Source organism: Tupaia chinensis, unplaced genomic scaffold (assembly GCF_000334495.1).
Source record: "Tupaia chinensis unplaced genomic scaffold, TupChi_1.0 Scaffold000167_1, whole genome shotgun sequence".
NCBI classification, from domain to species: domain Eukaryota; kingdom Metazoa; phylum Chordata; class Mammalia; order Scandentia; family Tupaiidae; genus Tupaia; species Tupaia belangeri.
The window spans coordinates 8,949-17,769 of NW_006159642.1; the positions used below are offsets into that span (position 1 = coordinate 8,949).

The 8,821-nt window shown below is 40.3% G+C and overlaps 1 pseudogene; it reads right to left on the reverse strand.

The window, feature by feature from the left end:
- The window catches only part of LOC102501920 (vacuolar protein-sorting-associated protein 36-like), an 11,132-nt pseudogene extending 4,008 nt beyond the window's left edge, over positions 1 to 7,124 (reverse strand).
- Positions 7,125 to 8,821: the final 1,697 nt, after the last annotated feature.

The following is an 8,821-nucleotide window of genomic DNA, read 5'->3' on the forward strand; positions in this document are numbered from 1 at the left end:
GCACGCACGCACACGCGCCTGGCATGAGTTTTAAGCCACCAGGTCCAGGACGCGAACCACGATCGACTACGTGGGAGTCCAGCGACATAGCCATTACGCTAACTGCTGGTTCCCGTCACCCTTATCTTTAAAACAGTTAAGGACAGGATTAGGAAGGAAAACTATAGACTAATATCTCTGATGAATATAGATGCAAAGATTCTCAACAAGATACTAGCAAATCATATCAAACAACTTATAAAGAAGATTATACATCATGATCAGGTAGGCTTTATTCCAGGAATGCAAGGTTGGTTCAACATACACAAAACCATAAATATAATACACCTTATTAACAGGAAAAAAAGATAAAAATCTTATCATATCAATTGATGCAGAAAAGCATTTGATAAGAAACAACATTCCTTCATGATCAAGACTCTCAGCAATACAGGGATAGAAGGATCATTTTTCAACACAATAAAAAGCTATGTTTGAAAAACACATAGCAAACATCATCTTGAATGGAGAAAAGCTGGAAGCTTTTCCAGTAAAAATGGGTACAAGACAAGGATGCCCACTTTCTCCACTCCTTTTCAATATAGTACTGGAAGTCATTGCCAATGCAATCAGAAAAGAGGAAAACATAAAAGGCATTCAAATAGGTGGGACCAGCAGTTACCGTAATGGCTATATTGCTGAACTCCCATGTAGTTGACCGTGGTTCGAGTCCCAGACCCGGTGGCTTAAACTCACAGCAGGCGAATGTGTGTGCACACCCAAGATCCCAAGAGGAGAATGGAGGAGAAGGAATTGTGGCGTGCCTATTCCCCCTTGGGGTGTGATTTCTCGCTTTCTGTCTCTTTGTCTCTTTCTGGCAAGCGCACGCGCCTTATAGCTGAAACCTCTCAAAAAAAGAAAAAAGGCATCCGAATAAGAAAAGAGGAGGTGAAATTCTCTGTATTTGCAGATGACATGACTGGATGTATTAAAGACACAATTGTTTCCAAGAAAAACTTCCTGGAAGTAAGACATGAATATAGTAACGTTGCAGGATATAAAATCAACATACAGAAATCTATAGCATTTCTATATTAAAATAGCATGAAGACTGAGACAGAACTGAAAAAAGTAATTCCATTTACCATAGCCACAAAAATATAAGATACTTAGGAATAAATCTCCCAAAGAAGTGAAAGACTTCCACAAGGAAAACTATGGGGAGCTAAAAAAAAGAAATTGAAAATGACACAAAAAAGTGGAAGGACATCCCATGTTCCTGGATTGGAAGAATTAATATAATAAAAATGGCAATTCTACTCTAATTAATCCACATATTTAACGCAATGCCAATCAAAGTACCAGACACATTCTTCACAGATCTAGAAAAGACAATCATAAAATTTGTCTGGAATCATAAAAGACCCTGTATTGCCAAAGCAATCCTGCACAAGAAGAGTGGAGTGTGCTGCATCTTACTCCCTGATCCAAAAATACACTACAAAGCTGTGGCAATCAAAACAGCACAGAAACAGACCCATGGACCAATGGAACAGAATAGAGTCCCCAGAAATAAATTCCCAAATATAGTCAACTGATTTTCGACAAATGGTACCAGTCAATCCAGTGGGAAAAGTAAAACCTCTTTAGCAAATGGTACTGGAAACACTGGATTTACACCGGCCGAAAAGATCAATCTGAACCCTTACCTCTCACCTTTGACAAAAACCAACTCAAGGTAGATCAGAGATCTAAACCTAAGACCTCAAACTATAAAACTGCTCCTGGAAAACACTGGGGAAACTCTGGGAGACACTGGGGTAGGCAAAGACTTCTTAAGACCCCCAGAGTGCAATCGATAATCCCCAAAATAGACTAGTGGGATTACATCAGACTAAGAAATTTCTGCATGGCAAAAGACACAGTAATGAGTGTGAACTGACAGCCCTCAGAATGGGAAACTATTTTTGTGAACTATGCATCAGATAAGGGGCTGATAACCAGAAAACACAATGAACTCAAGCAGCTGTTCCAAAAAAAATATGATCAACCCTATTAAAAAAGATGTAAGAATGAGTTGAAAAAAATACTAAGGATTACATATGAATAGCCAAAAGGCATATGAAAAATGGTATTATCTGTTGAAGATAATTTTATAGTTTTATCAACTGGACTGGGGAGAAATGTCCACATACTGGAATATTCGCTTTGTAAGCTAAATAACATGATTGAATGTATAACAAAAAATGAAGTTTACAAATAAATTTATTTATTTATTTAAAAATAAATAAAACAATAACGGGAGAAAATAAAAGAAAAAAGAAAGAGAACAAAATCCAAAAAACTGTAGAATAATTACCATGTGGGGAAGAGGCTGAGGGTGAATTGGAATAAATAACAATATAGAACAAGGAATCCTCAAAAGGCAACCCAATTCATACATCTAACATAAAAATGAATTTTTTGATTATAAAATATGAATTATAGCATTTCAGTGATGTTAACATCCAACTCTGAAAATTAGCCTTATTATTTTTCTCTTTCTTGTGGTCATCTCCCCATGGAAGCAGGAAATGATACATGAATTTCAACGTTTCTTCTTTACGGATTTTCAGAACAACTGGAAATATAGCCCCTCATATTTGGCCTTTTCCTCTCCATGTACCTGATCACTGTATTTGGAAACCTGCTCATCATCCTGGCCACCAGCTCAGACTCCCACCTGCACACACCCATGTACTTCTTCCTCTCCTTTCTCCTTCATAGACATCTATTTCACCTCCATGAGCATCCCAAAATGTTGGTGAAGATCCAGACACAGAGATTGCATCACCCAGAAGTACTTCATATCATTTTGTGCAGCGTTGGATGACTTTCTTTCTCCTGGCAGTGATGGCCTGTGACTGGCTAGTGGCCATCTGTCACCCCTTGCACTACACAATTGTCACGAACCCCCAGCTGTGTGGACAGTTAATTCTGACCTCTGGCATTATCAGTGTCCTGCTTTCTTTGTTACAAAGTGTGATGGTGTTGCGGCTGTCCTTCTGTGCACATTTGGAAATCCTCCACTTTTTCTGTGAACTTAATGTCATGGTCCACCTTGCTTGTTCTGACACCTTTCTTAATGACATGATTTTTAAAAAGAAGTTTTATTATTTAGCTTTATTTATTCTTATTTGACCAGGAAGAGAGAGAGAGAGAGAACGCTAACCACCAGGTCTGGGACTCAAACCATGGTCGGCCATGTGGGAGTACCAAAGCCCTTAACCAGTATACCACCTGCCGGTCCCAATATGGTGATCAGTTTTGCAGCAGTGTTCCTGGCTGGTGGCCCCTTGCTGGGATCCTTTATTCTTACTCTAAGATCATTTCCTCCACATGTCCAACCCAATCAGGGGAAGTATAAGGCATTCCCACCTATGCCACTCACCTGTCAGTTGTCTTTTTCTTTACTGTACAATCAGGTGTGTACCTTAGCTTTGCTGCCCCCAGCTCACACTCAAGTGCAGCAGCCTTTGGTAATGTACACTGTGGTCACCCCCATGCTGAACCCCTTCATCTACAGTCTCAGTCAGACATAAATAGGGCTCTGAAAGACACTCTGGGAGCAAACTATTAAAGGATCAATATAATTGAGTCAGAAGAAGTAGGGTTCAAAGCCTTGGAGCCAAAAATTGTGATTCATGGGTCAGATTTGGATTTAAAACTTGCTCCTATTTAATTTCTGTAATTTTCTTTTTCTTTCTTTCTTTCTTTCTTTCTTTCTTTCTTTCTTTCTTTTTTTTTAATTTTCAGTTATCTACACCATTTAATCAAATCACTTTACTAGGCTTTCTTCTCTTCCTGTTGTCTGACAATTTTTTCCACTGTCATTTTCCTACTTTTTTGAGGTTATTCCCAATGCTGGATCAAAAATAATAGGAAATTCTCATTCATGTCACAGAAAAACATGAATTTATAAAATGTAAATTGTATCTCAATAAAATGGTTCTTTTTAAAAAATATATATATATATTTCTGAGGTGAGCAGGTGGCATGGTGGTTCAGGTGTTGGATTCCCACATGGCCAATGGTAGTTTGAACCCCAGACCTGGCAGCTTGCTTTCTATTAAGTTAGATAAGTAATTTTTTTTTAATTGCTTCTCAAGTAGTATATGTCATTACACTGATTTTCTTTTTAAGTTTTACTAAAAAGATTTTGAGAACTGTGCTATACTTATGGAAAAAAATACACTTGGCAACTAAGAACATTCAGATAATTTTATAGTATGAGAACATCTGAGAGCCAAGATTTTTACTGTGCTTCCATAATTATTATCTATTGCCACCTTACTGCTTGGTATAGTTCAGATAACGGAACGTTGCTTAACAGTTCACATTTTGTAATTTTGTCTTAGTGAGCAGTGAGTGTATGACCCCCAAAAGTTCATATGTTAGGATTTGGGTATATTGTTAAGGTGTTGAGTAAAAATTTAATCCCCTCCTGGTGTCCCAAAGTATTCCATTGGGTGACATAAAGTCGTTAGGGTGGAGCCCTTGTGACGGACTTCTGTTGTGTCTACAAGGAGAGAGAATGGGGCATGACAAGCCCATCTGGATAGAGAATAGATCATGGAGAAGCATATGGACAGCCATTGCTTAAGAGCGTGCCCACCACCATGCTGTAACCTTGCTAAAAGATGCTTCCTGGACCTTGAGTCTCCAACCGTGTTCTGAGTAACCCTCTCTTCCTTAAAAAAACAAGTGCTTATTTATTTATATTTTGATACAGTGTGTATGTGTGTGTGTTTACCACTGAAAGATTGGTGGAGAGGTAAGGGGAATGTGAAAAATTGCCCCCAGGGAAGATGACTATGTCACAATCCCTTGTCCTTCAGACTCTTTTTGGGATTTTGGGCACATACACACATGTGCCCAGCATGAATTTTTTTTTTAGGTGAAATTTTTTGCTATGGGGCATGTGTGCTCATTGGAGAGACAGAGAGACACAGGAAAAAAGTGAAAAATCATCCCCTGGGGAGTTACAGCTATGCCACAATCCCTTCTCTATTCTCCTCTTGAGGTTTTGGATATGCACACATGTGCGCCTGGTATGAGGGTCTTTTAAAAAAAATATTTATTGCACATTTACATACCGTACATCACTATAGTATACGAAAATGAGTTTTCCCCTCCACAATACACTGTATATTGGCTCAATCAAGGATCTTACCACACATGTTATTATCACCAAACAATCTTCCATTTCTTGTTTCTTGTATGTCTGGCTTCTTTCTTAGATCTTGGTTCCTTCCCTCTCACTCTCTGCCATTTCTCACACTCCTTCCACACCATCTCTGGTATCTACAGTTGCTTTCCATGCCCTTTGTTCACATTTATTGATTCACAACAGATATTAATTAATCTAAATATTTTCAATAGCAAGTGCAACTGATATATATGGATCTCTGAACACATGTTTGACTTTAGGCATAAAACTCAGTGAGTATAATGAACATACTATACAGTAGCACTTAGCCGAGGGTATGTAGTTAACTATGGTCATTAAATAGGTATTTTAAAATGTATTTTTAATGTCAAATCTCAGTTTTAGCTTTAATAAATGAAAATCAAAAAATGTTAAGAAAAATTGGCTTAAGTCTTAATTTGGTCTGTTATTTGCACAAAGCTCCATAAAAATACAAACTGATTTACTTCAATTGACTGGATTTTTTTTTTTTTTTTTTTTTGGACAGAGATTTTGCTGTAGGGAACAAGTGTTCACTAGAGAAAGAGAAAGTGAGAAATCACCCCTTGGGGGGATAGCCACACCACAATCCCTTCTCCTCCATTCTCCTCTTGGGATCTTGGTCATGCATGTATATGTGCCTGCCACGAGCTTTAAGCTATTGGGTCAGGGACTCAAACTGCACTTGAGTATGTGGGAGTCCAATGATATAACCATTATGCAATCTGCTGGTCCCTGCTGGAAACTTTTGTAAGGAACTTCATATAAGACTCTTTTAAAAGCCTCCAAGTCTACTGAGTTGAGTCAGGAACTCACCATCTGACTGTGCTTTCAAATACTTGTACTTTTGACAGGGGAGGTCACCTTCAGGGGTCAAGGGTCTGGGTGATGGCTTGAGCTTTGCCCCCTGGGAAATGGGGGTTGAGAGGGGTCGAGATTAGAGTTTGGAAAGTGGCATTTGCGGGGTGAGCTGTGCACAGCCCTAACCAAGGGAATGTGCCTCCTGCAACCAAGCTCATCCATCACTGAGGGAGTGAGACATTTTTACAGTATGCAATCTTTTCTAAAACAACTCCATGGAAGAAAGGACATTTAATGCAATTTATTGAATACCTACTATGTGCCAGGTACTGAATTTGAAACTGAGACTACTAGGTTACAGTTGACCAAGAAAGAGGCCCTTGTTTTTAAGGAGCAATTGGCAGCAACAGAGAAGAGCAGACATCCCAGACACGATTTGTCCCTATGAGCAAGAGTGCTGAGCAAGCCGGAAGCATGCTATGTACTTTGGATGCCTGGAGCAGGGAGCCCGAGATTCCTGCTAGTGTGCTCCAGGGGCCCACAGGTCCGTGGCCCTGAGCTCCAGGAATCCAAGGGTCTGGCCACCCCCATTTTATCCCAAGCTGGACAGCTGCTCTAGATCCAGTGGGTCCGCCTGGGGCCAGAAAGGCCATTCTCCTCCCTGTGGACTTCAGACCTAGGCCTTGCCTCCCCATGAACACGGATGGCCTAGCACCTCAAGGTTGTGCTTAGGGTCACCTGACCAGGGGCAGACACCCAGGGAGCACAAAGAGTCACAGATTGACTCTCTCCTGGGACAAACGTGTGAGACTCTACAAGTCTGAGCATAGCCTGGCCGTCTCCTTATCGGTGACCAGCTTCTGCCCCAAGTCCCTTGTCTCACTGAGAGCCAGATCCACATACAGAAGGCCCAGGGACGCCCAGAGCTGCACTGCTGCAGGTCTTCCCTCCTGCGGGTCTGCCTGGACCGCCCTACAGACATGAGTTTTGTGCCCGGAGTCTTCGCTGGAGTAACCTCAGCAGGTAGATGAGATCCCAGGATGAGATGGTAGATGAGATGGCTCAAACATGGTGGAGGAACCCCATCTGCACAGTACACTGCTCCTGTTTTCTTCATGTTGTTCCCACGCAATAAAAATCCCCAAGACAGAGAAAAAAAGTATGCAGACAGTGTGCCCCTCACTGTCCTCACAGCTGCACTTGGTACACCATTGTGGAGTCCTCAGCAGCTTTTGTCATTAACCCTTCAATTGTACAGATTGGAAGGTCTGTGAGGTCTGAGGACACACCTGCTTTCTGCTCTGACCGTTGTATCCCAGCACTTAATAGACCTTGGCACGATCTCTTAGTAATCGCACAGGAATAATCTGTTCAGTGAAGGAGGAAGCCGGCTCAGGTGTGGGGTCCTAGACACGATGCGACTCACCACCCAAAATGTCTGTCTCCCAAATGCCCATCTGCAAACTTGCAGTCCTAGGGGACATTCCTCATGAAAAAGAGAACAATAAAGACAAGATCATTCTGCGGTTGGCCCTGTAGCCTACTCATCGAGGGAACCAGATCCCATGCGTATGCATACGCGGTATCTAGGCATGATGGAGAAGTAATGGAAAAGGGATTATGGCATCATGTCCCATTGGAGGGTGCTTTCTCTCTCTGGAGAACACATGTACTCTTTTGTAATTAAAAAATAAAAGTTCATTTTCTGATGTATCTAAATTTTTTTGTTAGAGACATTCAGAGGAGGGCCAGCAGGTGGTGTGGTGGTTAGGAATGCTGGATTACCACGTGGCCGACCGTGGTTCGAGTCCTGGACCTGGCGGCTTGCTTTCACACTTTCCCTCTCTCTGTCTGTCCCTCTCTGTTCAAATTAAAAATAAATGAATAAGGTTAAATAAGATAATTATTTAAAAAAGAAAAATCAATTCAGATGGGGTGGCAGGTAGCATGATGGTTAAGGGTGCTAGACTCCCACAAAGCTGACTGCGGTTCAAGTCCTGAACCTGGCTGCTTGCTTTCTCACTTACCCTCTCTCTCTCTCTCTCACTCAAGCCCTCTTTGGTCAAATTAAAATAAATAAAGTTCAATAAAATTATTAAAATAAATAAGTAAATACTTGTATTCTTAAGGGTATTTTTGGGGGTGTGGGGCATCAGGAAGTGACATTCTTTTCTTACTTGCCAAGCAGAATTGTTTATGAAACCAGGCAATCTTTCCAAGAGCTTCTGTTGGCTTTCCTGATCTCTACTTTAGTTCCTTAGATTTCTGGTCAGGACTTCAGAAATGACATTCCAGTTAAAGCTCTGGGAATAACCCGTATTTCCAATTTCTAATGTGAGGTATAATTAAACTTATACAAGTAACTATAATGCCACAAATTCAGAATATTCCCAAATGTTTTCCAATTCCAGTGGAGTCAGGATTAGAGAAAAATTTCTTGCAATTTCAAAAGAAAAAAAATAACAAATTGCTGAACATATCAACTCCTCAAAAGAAGACAAAAAAATCCTTAAATCTGGAAAAAAAAAAGCATAAAAGAAAATTAGTGATGCTTTAGTCAAAAGTCATAAATTCTATTTAACCAGTTCAGTCTCATGTAATTAATCTGTTCTGTCGAATTCACAATATTACTGTGGTCCAATTTTTCTGTTTAAATTCTGGAATATTCAACATTATTAGTGGTATTTCCAATCTTATCCCTACATTAGACTGGCTATTTTCTTGGCTGTTTTTTGTTCTCTTATATCTGTGTGTCGATCTGTAGTTTTCCTGGTATAACACTCCTTTGAAAACTTGAACAGCTGGTCTAGTGTC